At 53.4% G+C, this 12499-nt stretch overlaps 1 long non-coding RNA gene across 1 annotated transcript; it reads left to right on the plus strand.

Annotated features, from left to right (window-relative positions):
• The first annotated feature begins 8881 nt into the window (after positions 1 to 8881).
• LOC139776050 (uncharacterized) lies at positions 8882 to 10580 on the plus strand. Its single transcript, XR_011719000.1, has 4 exons — positions 8882 to 9512; positions 9612 to 9736; positions 9998 to 10116; positions 10427 to 10580. It is a non-coding gene; the product is annotated as an uncharacterized lncRNA (long non-coding RNA).
• The last annotated feature ends 1919 nt before the right edge of the window (positions 10581 to 12499 follow it).

The raw sequence follows: 12499 nt of genomic DNA on the forward strand, positions 1-12499 counted from the left end.
ACCCCGTAAAAAAAATCTTCAGATCTTGTTCTGTTAACTCGGGAAAATCTGTCAAATCGTCTGAAGTTATCGTACTAATATTATTAAACTACAAGTAAGGTCTCGGCATATTAACTCAAAAACATACCGTTGTTTTGTTGATTATCAGCCAGATAAGAATAAGATCTCTAGGATTAGTCGATATTGTTGTGATTGTGCTAATGGTAGGCGTACTGTAGGGTGCTGCTCTCACATTGCAGCTATCATATATTATCTTTCTTACGCTCGATATTTGGCTAAAATAATAAGACCTGCCGAAATATTGAGTCGTCTGTTTATAAATGAAAAAGTTAATGCTGTAGTGAATGAAGACAGTGACGAAGACTAACCGACGTTATTCAAAACAGTCTTTTTTATATATATCTAATGTGAAATCATTTCATTGAATGTAAATAATTGATGATACGTATTGTTAAAAATAAATAATATAGTATAACTTATCAAATAAGAATTTTCATTTTTATTTATTAACGGTATAAAATTATTGCCAATAGTACAGAAACATTATATTTTTTTATTTCTATGAATTTTTGCGTGAAAAAGAAAATTTTTAACGTCAATTCAAAAATTTTTAATGTCCTTTATTTTTTGAAGTAATGCATTTCTTAATTATTTAAATATTTTTGTAAGTAAGTTGTGTTTTTTCAGTTGAAAAATTATTTTCTATATATTTCTCTAGCAATATAAGAGTTTTAATGCGTTCAAACGCAAGATTTTGAAAAAAAAATTAGTTTTTATTTTTTTTCATAATGTTCCACCACTTCAAAAAAAAATGAAAAAATTCCTGAGTGTAAAGGAGTATAGAAGACATTTTCTGACAAAGTTTGGCGGTGGACACTTTTAAATAACACGGTAAAAAAAATGATTATAGTTTTATTTCTGTTCTTAAAAATCGGCTTTCCACCTGAGATTCATAATGAAAGTGTTTTTTCATCCCTTTTACTCCTAAGAATTAGAAAAAAAATCACCATTCATTAATTTTGAATTTTACTATTAAAAAAAAAATAAAATCGAAAAAAGTGGTTTTTTTGAAAATCTCGAAAATCGTTTGAGATAAAGAGCTAAAAGTTTAGCTGAATTATTTTTATTTAATGTCAAATCGATCCCCCAAGTGCAAATCGAAAAAGCCGCGGGGGCAGATTTCCCATACAAACCCGGCTATATTCTTTGGCAAATATACACGGAGAAAAAAATAATGTTGTATCAACAGCCTGAGTCTAATTGGAAATAATCTTGTTAATTCAATACATTATGCTTTTGTTTTAATAAAATAAAACAAGATTATTTCCAATTAGACTAATGCTGTTGATACAACATTATTTTTTCTCTGTGTATATTTTATTGAGGACGAGCATGTCCTAGTAGACAGCGCACTGGTCTATTGAGCCAAAGGTCCCGGGTTCGATTCCCGGTAGAGCTAGAAAAATTATATTCGCTCGTTCTCCTCTCGGAAGGCAATGGCAAACCACCGAAGAGTATTCTTGCCACGAACACTTCTCTGAAAAAAACATAGCCGTTCGGAATCGGCGTTAAACTGTAGGTCCCATGTACAATGTGTATAATCTACGCGTGCAACACATGTATATGAAGAGAAGTCACCACGCTCGGACACGAGTAATAAGTAACGATGATGGTGATGTATATTTTATTATATATAAAGATATTAGTTTCTTGTGCAATATTAAAATCAATTATTTAGATTTATTACATTAATTACATTTTTTAAATTTATTTTTAAAATTATTAAGAAATACAGAAAAAGACAAAGAACTAAAATAAAGTTTTATAACGTTTTTCGAATATAAGATTTTATTCAAGTTTTTTGTAACTTTTATTTTTCGTGTAGAATAAAAATTTTAAAAATATTTATATTTTTTATATACAATTGAAATAAATAGAAAATAATTTTTTATAAATAGACAATAGATAATTTAATTACAATTATGGAATTAAGAAATAATAAAAGCTATAAGTATCTGTAGATGGAGTACAGATAGGTTTAATAAAATAAAATAAATTAATTGATTATATAGATAAGAAAATTTAAATGTGTTTCTTCATTTTCTTTTTTCTCTCTCTTTCTTTCTCCCTATTCCAAATATTCCTCCAGGATTAAATATTACATAAATTGGTGCAAAGAAGCAAAATGTATTAATAAACTCAATGTGCATGCATTACAAATGAAAAAGACCAAAAGATATTTTGATTCACGTTGCATATATTCCACATGAACCTTATTGTACATACATATATAGATCACACTAAAAAGTGTTAATCGTATTTATTTTTGTTGTATACATATGTATAATGCACCGATTTTATCCTAATCTTTTATAGTCTATTCATATGTAGCTTGGCTTTCTATAAACAAAACAAAATAAAATAACGTGAGATCCAGTGAATATTTTATTGCGGGACAGAATCATTTTTCATGTAGAATTATCTCAAAATTGATAGTTTTCATATCAATTATATTACATTAAAATATATAATATAATCGTAGATATATGTATTTTTGATATGTCATATTATAAATATAAATTTGATAACAATTTGCGTTATAATAACGAAATATTTATATAAATATGTATATAAGAATTTGTAAAGACAAATGTTACAGCGTAAGAACTTGATGAATTCATTATATTGATTGCGATATTAATTATATGGAGAAATTATTAATCCCTTTGGATCTCACGTCATTTAGTCTGAATATCTCACTTGATATCTAAAGTGAGATTAAGTAACGATTCGTGATTCGGTTCGCGGTTCGGTTCGCGATTCGGTTTATACTCTTATACCAAACATTGTTTGTCCATTCATTAATAAATAATTGATTGATCGAGTCATCGATTAATTTTTAAATTTATGTTGTCTCGTGTTTCTACATTGTACTATTGAAATCCAGATATTTGTGACTAATTGTGAGATATAATCACGACGATTTTTATTAGAACGCGATTAACATAAAATTCTTTCATTTCTTGATAATATAATTCTGTTTTACTTTCCATTGCTGCTGTGTATTAATTCTTGGACGAATACATTAATTACGCGTATCATTGTAAAATTAAAAGCAAAATTAAGTCACTTAATTAAGATTTTATTAACGATCCAACGTGGTTGTTTATTTTTTTCCGATATGATTAACGCGCGCTTATTAACGATCGCAACGATTCGTAATCGACCGCAACATTATAATCGTCTACCGGCGCTGTTAATCAGCCGGCATTGAAGGAATTTATCTCCTTCTCATTTTCTGGCTGACATACAACCAAAATGGATTTGGCCAGTAACAACTCAATAGGTGAGTTCAATCTTGGTCAGAAGAAACGACGGAAACATCTCATAAGGTAAGGTCTATATTAATGACCAGAATTGAAGGTTTGTAAAGTAGTTAACATACAAAATAATTTGATCTGTTTATTTGCCCAAAGTAGGACTATTTTCTTTATATTTTCTCGCATATGTGCGAGATTGGAAAATCCCCATCCCCAATTAAATTCCAATCGCGCACGTTAAAACTCTCAATTCTACGTTTCCCAAATCTCAAGTGATCACTTTGAGGTATGGATTAACAAATACTAAATTGTAATACGGGTAGGTAGGACAACGGATAAAGTTAAGCGTGTAAAAAATGTCCCTCTCGTGGTGTGCCACCTTGCCGTGGTGAGAGGGCTCCCTGTATCAACGATCCACTGGGGCAGTACCTTCGGCTTTACCGAAGGGAGGGCCCGGTGGGGAGGTACAGGGTCTACGAGCACACCGTACCCTCCTCCCAGTTCGCTGGGAGTGAGGGTACAATGGGGTCCGGCGCTCCCGTCGCGTTGTCTGCCGCCGCGAGACATTACGCTTCGCTTATACGGTCCGTCGCGCGTCCCTCCGCGCCGCGGGACGTTTATACGCTTCGCTCGCTCGTACGGTCCGTCGCGTGTCCCCCCGCCGCGCCGCGGGACATTTATACCGTTCGCTCGCTCGTACGGTCCGTCGCGTGTCCCCCCGCCGCGCCGCGGGACATTTATACCGTTCGCTCGCTCGTACGGTCCGTCGCGTGTCCCCCCGCCGCGCCGCGGGACATTTATACCGTTCGCTCGCTCGTACGGTCCGTCGCGTGTCCCCTCGCCGCGCCGCGGGACATTTATACCGTTCGCTCGCTCGTACGGTCCGTCGCGTGTCCCCTCGCCGCGCCGCGGGACATTTATACCGTTCGCTCGCTCGTACGGTCCGTCGCGTGTCCCCCCGCCGCGCCGCGGGACATTTATACCGTTCGCTCGCTCGTACGGTCCGTCGCGTGTCCCCCCGCCGCGCCGCGGGACATTTATACCGTTCGCTCGCTCGTACGGTCCGTCGCGTGTCCCCCCGCCGCGCCGCGGGACATTTATACCGTTCGCTCGCTCGTACGGTCCGTCGCGTGTCCCCCCGCCGCGCCGCGGGACATTTATACCGTTCGCTCGCTCGTACGGTCCGTCGCGTGTCCCCCCGCCGCGCCGCGGGACATTTATACCGTTCGCTCGCTCGTACGGTCCGTCGCGTGTCCCCCCGCCGCGCCGCGGGACATTTATACCGTTCGCTCGCTCGTACGGTCCGTCGCGTGTCCCCCCGCCGCGCCGCGGGACATTTATACCGTTCGCTCGCTCGTACGGTCCGTCGCGTGTCCCCCCGCCGCGCCGCGGGACATTTATACCGTTCGCTCGCTCGTACGGTCCGTCGCGTGTCCCCCCGCCGCGCCGCGGGACATTTATACCGTTCGCTCGCTCGTACGGTCCGTCGCGTGTCCCCCCGCCGCGCCGCGGGACATTTATACCGTTCGCTCGCTCGTACGGTCCGTCGCGTGTCCCCCCGCCGCGCCGCGGGACATTTATACCGTTCGCTCGCTCGTACGGTCCGTCGCGTGTCCCCCCGCCGCGCCGCGGGACATTTATACCGTTCGCTCGCTCGTACGGTCCGTCGCGTGTCCCCCCGCCGCGCCGCGGGACATTTATACCGTTCGCTCGCTCGTACGGTCCGTCGCGTGTCCCCCCGCCGCGCCGCGGGACATTTATACCGTTCGCTCGCTCGTACGGTCCGTCGCGTGTCCCCCCGCCGCGCCGCGGGACATTTATACCGTTCGCTCGCTCGTACGGTCCGTCGCGTGTCCCCCCGCCGCGCCGCGGGACATTTATACCGTTCGCTCGCTCGTACGGTCCGTCGCGTGTCCCCCCGCCGCGCCGCGGGACATTTATACCGTTCGCTCGCTCGTACGGTCCGTCGCGTGTCCCCCCGCCGCGCCGCGGGACATTTATACCGTTCGCTCGCTCGTACGGTCCGTCGCGTGTCCCCCCGCCGCGCCGCGGGACATTTATACCGTTCGCTCGCTCGTACGGTCCGTCGCGTGTCCCCCCGCCGCGCCGCGGGACATTTATACCGTTCGCTCGCTCGTACGGTCCGTCGCGTGTCCCCCCGCCGCGCCGCGGGACATTTATACCGTTCGCTCGCTCGTACGGTCCGTCGCGTGTCCCCCCGCCGCGCCGCGGGACATTTATACCGTTCGCTCGCTCGTACGGTCCGTCGCGTGTCCCCCCGCCGCGCCGCGGGACATTTATACCGTTCGCTCGCTCGTACGGTCCGTCGCGTGTCCCCCCGCCGCGCCGCGGGACATTTATACCGTTCGCTCGCTCGTACGGTCCGTCGCGTGTCCCCCCGCCGCGCCGCGGGACATTTATACCGTTCGCTCGCTCGTACGGTCCGTCGCGTGTCCCCCCGCCGCGCCGCGGGACATTTATACCGTTCGCTCGCTCGTACGGTCCGTCGCGTGTCCCCCCGCCGCGCCGCGGGACATTTATACCGTTCGCTCGCTCGTACGGTCCGTCGCGTGTCCCCCCGCCGCGCCGCGGGACATTTATACCGTTCGCTCGCTCGTACGGTCCGTCGCGTGTCCCCCCGCCGCGCCGCGGGACATTTATACCGTTCGCTCGCTCGTACGGTCCGTCGCGTGTCCCCCCGCCGCGCCGCGGGACATTTATACCGTTCGCTCGCTCGTACGGTCCGTCGCGTGTCCCCCCGCCGCGCCGCGGGACATTTATACCGTTCGCTCGCTCGTACGGTCCGTCGCGTGTCCCCCCGCCGCGCCGCGGGACATTTATACCGTTCGCTCGCTCGTACGGTCCGTCGCGTGTCCCCCCGCCGCGCCGCGGGACATTTATACCGTTCGCTCGCTCGTACGGTCCGTCGCGTGTCCCCCCGCCGCGCCGCGGGACATTTATACCGTTCGCTCGCTCGTACGGTCCGTCGCGTGTCCCCCCGCCGCGCCGCGGGACATTTATACCGTTCGCTCGCTCGTACGGTCCGTCGCGTGTCCCCCCGCCGCGCCGCGGGACATTTATACCGTTCGCTCGCTCGTACGGTCCGTCGCGTGTCCCCCCGCCGCGCCGCGGGACATTTATACCGTTCGCTCGCTCGTACGGTCCGTCGCGTGTCCCCCCGCCGCGCCGCGGGACATTTATACCGTTCGCTCGCTCGTACGGTCCGTCGCGTGTCCCCCCGCCGCGCCGCGGGACATTTATACCGTTCGCTCGCTCGTACGGTCCGTCGCGTGTCCCCCCGCCGCGCCGCGGGACATTTATACCGTTCGCTCGCTCGTACGGTCCGTCGCGTGTCCCCCCGCCGCGCCGCGGGACATTTATACCGTTCGCTCGCTCGTACGGTCCGTCGCGTGTCCCCCCGCCGCGCCGCGGGACATTTATACCGTTCGCTCGCTCGTACGGTCCGTCGCGTGTCCCCCCGCCGCGCCGCGGGACATTTATACCGTTCGCTCGCTCGTACGGTCCGTCGCGTGTCCCCCCGCCGCGCCGCGGGACATTTATACCGTTCGCTCGCTCGTACGGTCCGTCGCGTGTCCCCCCGCCGCGCCGCGGGACATTTATACCGTTCGCTCGCTCGTACGGTCCGTCGCGTGTCCCCCCGCCGCGCCGCGGGACATTTATACCGTTCGCTCGCTCGTACGGTCCGTCGCGTGTCCCCCCGCCGCGCCGCGGGACATTTATACCGTTCGCTCGCTCGTACGGTCCGTCGCGTGTCCCCCCGCCGCGCCGCGGGACATTTATACCGTTCGCTCGCTCGTACGGTCCGTCGCGTGTCCCCCCGCCGCGCCGCGGGACATTTATACCGTTCGCTCGCTCGTACGGTCCGTCGCGTGTCCCCCCGCCGCGCCGCGGGACATTTATACCGTTCGCTCGCTCGTACGGTCCGTCGCGTGTCCCCCCGCCGCGCCGCGGGACATTTATACCGTTCGCTCGCTCGTACGGTCCGTCGCGTGTCCCCCCGCCGCGCCGCGGGACATTTATACCGTTCGCTCGCTCGTACGGTCCGTCGCGTGTCCCCCCGCCGCGCCGCGGGACATTTATACCGTTCGCTCGCTCGTACGGTCCGTCGCGTGTCCCCCCGCCGCGCCGCGGGACATTTATACCGTTCGCTCGCTCGTACGGTCCGTCGCGTGTCCCCCCGCCGCGCCGCGGGACATTTATACCGTTCGCTCGCTCGTACGGTCCGTCGCGTGTCCCCCCGCCGCGCCGCGGGACATTTATACCGTTCGCTCGCTCGTACGGTCCGTCGCGTGTCCCCCCGCCGCGCCGCGGGACATTTATACCGTTCGCTCGCTCGTACGGTCCGTCGCGTGTCCCCCCGCCGCGCCGCGGGACATTTATACCGTTCGCTCGCTCGTACGGTCCGTCGCGTGTCCCCCCGCCGCGCCGCGGGACATTTATACCGTTCGCTCGCTCGTACGGTCCGTCGCGTGTCCCCCCGCCGCGCCGCGGGACATTTATACCGTTCGCTCGCTCGTACGGTCCGTCGCGTGTCCCCCCGCCGCGCCGCGGGACATTTATACCGTTCGCTCGCTCGTACGGTCCGTCGCGTGTCCCCCCGCCGCGCCGCGGGACATTTATACCGTTCGCTCGCTCGTACGGTCCGTCGCGTGTCCCCCCGCCGCGCCGCGGGACATTTATACCGTTCGCTCGCTCGTACGGTCCGTCGCGTGTCCCCCCGCCGCGCCGCGGGACATTTATACCGTTCGCTCGCTCGTACGGTCCGTCGCGTGTCCCCCCGCCGCGCCGCGGGACATTTATACCGTTCGCTCGCTCGTACGGTCCGTCGCGTGTCCCCCCGCCGCGCCGCGGGACATTTATACCGTTCGCTCGCTCGTACGGTCCGTCGCGTGTCCCCCCGCCGCGCCGCGGGACATTTATACCGTTCGCTCGCTCGTACGGTCCGTCGCGTGTCCCCCCGCCGCGCCGCGGGACATTTATACCGTTCGCTCGCTCGTACGGTCCGTCGCGTGTCCCCCCGCCGCGCCGCGGGACATTTATACCGTTCGCTCGCTCGTACGGTCCGTCGCGTGTCCCCCCGCCGCGCCGCGGGACATTTATACCGTTCGCTCGCTCGTACGGTCCGTCGCGTGTCCCCCCGCCGCGCCGCGGGACATTTATACCGTTCGCTCGCTCGTACGGTCCGTCGCGTGTCCCCCCGCCGCGGGACGTTTAAAACACGCCTCGCCCGCCTACACGGTCCGTCGCGCGTCCCTCCGCGCCGCGGGACGTTTAAAACACGCCTCGCCCGCCTACACGGTCCGTCGCGCGTCCCTCCGCGCCGCGGGACGTTTAAAACACGCCTCGCCCGCCTACACGGTCCGTCGCGCGTCCCTCCGCGCCGCGGGACGTTTAAAACACGCCTCGCCCGCCTACACGGTCCGTCGCGCGTCCCTCCGCGCCGCGGGACGTTTAAAACACGCCTCGCCCGCCTACACGGTCCGTCGCGCGTCCCTCCGCGCCGCGGGACGTTTAAAACACGCCTCGCCCGCCTACACGGTCCGTCGCGCGTCCCTCCGCGCCGCGGGACGTTTAAAACACGCCTCGCCCGCCTACACGGTCCGTCGCGCGTCCCTCCGCGCCGCGGGACGTTTAAAATACGCTTCGCTCGCTCATACACGGTCCGTCGCGGGTCTCTCCGCGCCGCGAGACTATTATTAGCTTCGCTCGCTCATACACGGTCCGTCGCGGGTCTCTCCGCGCCGCGAGACTATTATTAGCTTCGCTCGCTCATACACGGTCCGTCGCGGGTCTCTCCGCGCCGCGAGACTATTATTAGCTTCGCTCGCTCATACACGGTCCGTCGCGGGTCTCTCCGCGCCGCGAGACATCACGCTCATAAAGTTAAGCGTATAAAAAATCTTGTCTGCAAAAGACATCATCAAGGGAATAATTTGTAATTCTTTTCAGCAATTACATTTCCATTAAGCAAGAAAAGTCAAGAAACATTTCGACTATATTGCAACAACGTCGTAAAATTAATGCAATATAGTTGAAATGGCTTCTTGATTTATCTTGCTTAATGGCAATGAAATCACACTGCATTGCCACGAGTCTCAATGTGGCTCGAGACTCCTAGCTGACCCGGAGATGGAAGTGGATTTTGTGGCCTGAAGCGCTTAAAAGAAAGTGGTGAGTGTAATTCATTTTCACGTACTATGTCACTTATGTCATAAAATTTTCTATCTCTTCTGTCTTTACTTAATCGAATCGTTCATTTGAATGTTTCAGAAAATAACGACGCAGAAGGTGACATCGGAGCAGCGAGGGAATCGTGCGTAGCTGACATTCCGAGCAGCCTGAGAGGAGGAGGAGGCCTAGGATAGGCATCGGGCATCGGCGTACCAACACTTCTGGTAAATGTTACTTTTTATTTTTTCTAAAGATATTATAGAATCTCTCTTTTTGTCTGTGCTTATTCAGTTGCTACATTAAACCGTGTTTCGGAATTTAAATTAATAAAAAGAAATATTTTGAAAAATTTGATTCAAGTTGATTCTAACGTAGAGACCTTTTTCGAAGAAGTAATTTAAAATATAATATTAATCTGAATAACGAATAAGATGTTCGATGCGCGTGACACGTATTTAATCGATTCGATTATTTTTATGTTACAGAAAATATCCGCGCGGGAAGGAGCATCATCTTCGCATCGAGGGAACACGAGTGACATCGAGCAGCCTGAGAGGAGGTGGAGGCCTGGAAGAGGCATCAGGCGCCGGCGGAACAACATGCGGTAAATATAATTGGTTTATACATATTGTGTCTTTCGCGGAAAGTTTAACCAATCGGTTTTTCAATCGAATAGTAAAGATAGTCAGAGAGTAGAAATTAAAAAAGAGTTTAATTTTTTAAATTCTATTTTGAATTCTTGTGTTCAGTAAATAGAGTATACTTTCAAGAAATTAAACGTGTTTTTTTATTAAATTTATTTAATTAAAAGAAATATAGAATTCCGTGTTTTACCTTCGGTAATTATTTTTCGAAATAAAGACTGTCTCTTTTCTTCCCTGCTCTAATCTGGATTATATGTTTGATTGTTACAGAATCATCGTAGCGACGTTGCAGATACAGCTCCGCAGCTGCGCATCGGTGTCGGTGAGTTTTAGCGTAGGGAAGTGTGGAGAAATAAGCGTAGGTGGTCCGGACTCGCACCAGGGGCAAAGTCTGTAATGTGATTTAGGCCGGTATTCATAGTCAGATCTCATTTCAAGACCGTCTTAAGTAATATCTTAAGATGCTAATACGGCTCTGTGATTGGTTAATGGCCAGTTCGCTGGGAGTGAAGGGTACAATGGGGTCCGGCGCTCCCGTCGCGTTGTCTGCCGCCGCGAGACATTACGCTTCGCTTATACGGTCCGTCGCGGGTCTCTCCGCGCCGCGAGACTATGTCGTCGGCTTCCCACCCTTATACGCGTCGTCGCGGGTCTCACCGCGCCGCGAGACTATGTCGTCGGCTTCCCACCCTTATACGCGTCGTCGCGGGTCTCACCGCGCCGCGAGACTATGTCGTCGGCTTCCCACCCTTATACGCGTCGTCGCGGGTCTCACCGCGCCGCGAGACTATGTCGTCGGCTTCCCACCCTTATACGCGTCGTCGCGGGTCTCACCGCGCCGCGAGACTATGTCGTCGGCTTCCCACCCTTATACGCGTCGTCGCGGGTCTCACCGCGCCGCGAGACTATGTCGTCGGCTTCCCACCCTTATACGCGTCGTCGCGGGTCTCACCGCGCCGCGAGACTATGTCGTCGGCTTCCCACCCTTATACGCGTCGTCGCGGGTCTCACCGCGCCGCGAGACTATGTCGTCGGCTTCCCACCCTTATACGCGTCGTCGCGGGTCTCACCGCGCCGCGAGACTATGCCGTCGGCTTCCCACCCTTATACGCGTCGTCGCGGGTCTCACCGCGCCGCGAGACTATGCCGTCGGCTTCCCACCCTTATACGCGTCGTCGCGGGTCTCACCGCGCCGCGAGACTATGCCGTCGGCTTCCCACCCTTATACGCGTCGTCGCGGGTCTCACCGCGCCGCGAGACTATGCCGTCGGCTTCCCACCCTTATACGCGTCGTCGCGGGTCTCACCGCGCCGCGAGACTATGCCGTCGGCTTCCCACCCTTATACGCGTCGTCGCGGGTCTCACCGCGCCGCGAGACTATGCCGTCGGCTTCCCACCCTTATACGCGTCGTCGCGGGTCTCACCGCGCCGCGAGACTATGCCGTCGGCTTCCCACCCTTATACGCGTCGTCGCGGGTCTCACCGCGCCGCGAGACTATGCCGTCGGCTTCCCACCCTTATACGCGTCGTCGCGGGTCTCACCGCGCCGCGAGACTATGCCGTCGGCTTCCCACCCTTATACGCGTCGTCGCGGGTCTCACCGCGCCGCGAGACTATGCCGTCGGCTTCCCACCCTTATACGCGTCGTCGCGGGTCTCACCGCGCCGCGAGACTATGCCGTCGGCTTCCCACCCTTATACGCGTCGTCGCGGGTCTCACCGCGCCGCGAGACTATGCCGTCGGCTTCCCACCCTTATACGCGTCGTCGCGGGTCTCACCGCGCCGCGAGACTATGCCGTCGGCTTCCCACCCTTATACGCGTCGTCGCGGGTCTCACCGCGCCGCGAGACTATGCCGTCGGCTTCCCACCCTTATACGCGTCGTCGCGGGTCTCACCGCGCCGCGAGACTATGCCGTCGGCTTCCCACCCTTATACGCGTCGTCGCGGGTCTCACCGCGCCGCGAGACTATGCCGTCGGCTTCCCACCCTTATACGCGTCGTCGCGGGTCTCACCGCGCCGCGAGACTATGCCGTCGGCTTCCCACCCTTATACGCGTCGTCGCGGGTCTCACCGCGCCGCGAGACTATGCCGTCGGCTTCCCACCCTTATACGCGTCGTCGCGGGTCTCACCGCGCCGCGAGACTATGCCGTCGGCTTCCCACCCTTATACGCGTCGTCGCGGGTCTCACCGCGCCGCGAGACTATGCCGTCGGCTTCCCACCCTTATACGCGTCGTCGCGGGTCTCACCGCGCCGCGAGACTATGCCGTCGGCTTCCCACCCCTATACGCGTCGTCGCGGGTCTCACCGCGCCGCGAGACTATGCCGTCGGCTTCCCACCC

Source organism: Temnothorax nylanderi, unplaced genomic scaffold (genome assembly GCF_030848795.1).
Source record: "Temnothorax nylanderi isolate EJ_2023f unplaced genomic scaffold, tnyl_v1.0 TNYL_tig0110_pilon, whole genome shotgun sequence".
NCBI classification, from domain to species: Eukaryota; Metazoa; Arthropoda; class Insecta; order Hymenoptera; family Formicidae; genus Temnothorax; species Temnothorax nylanderi.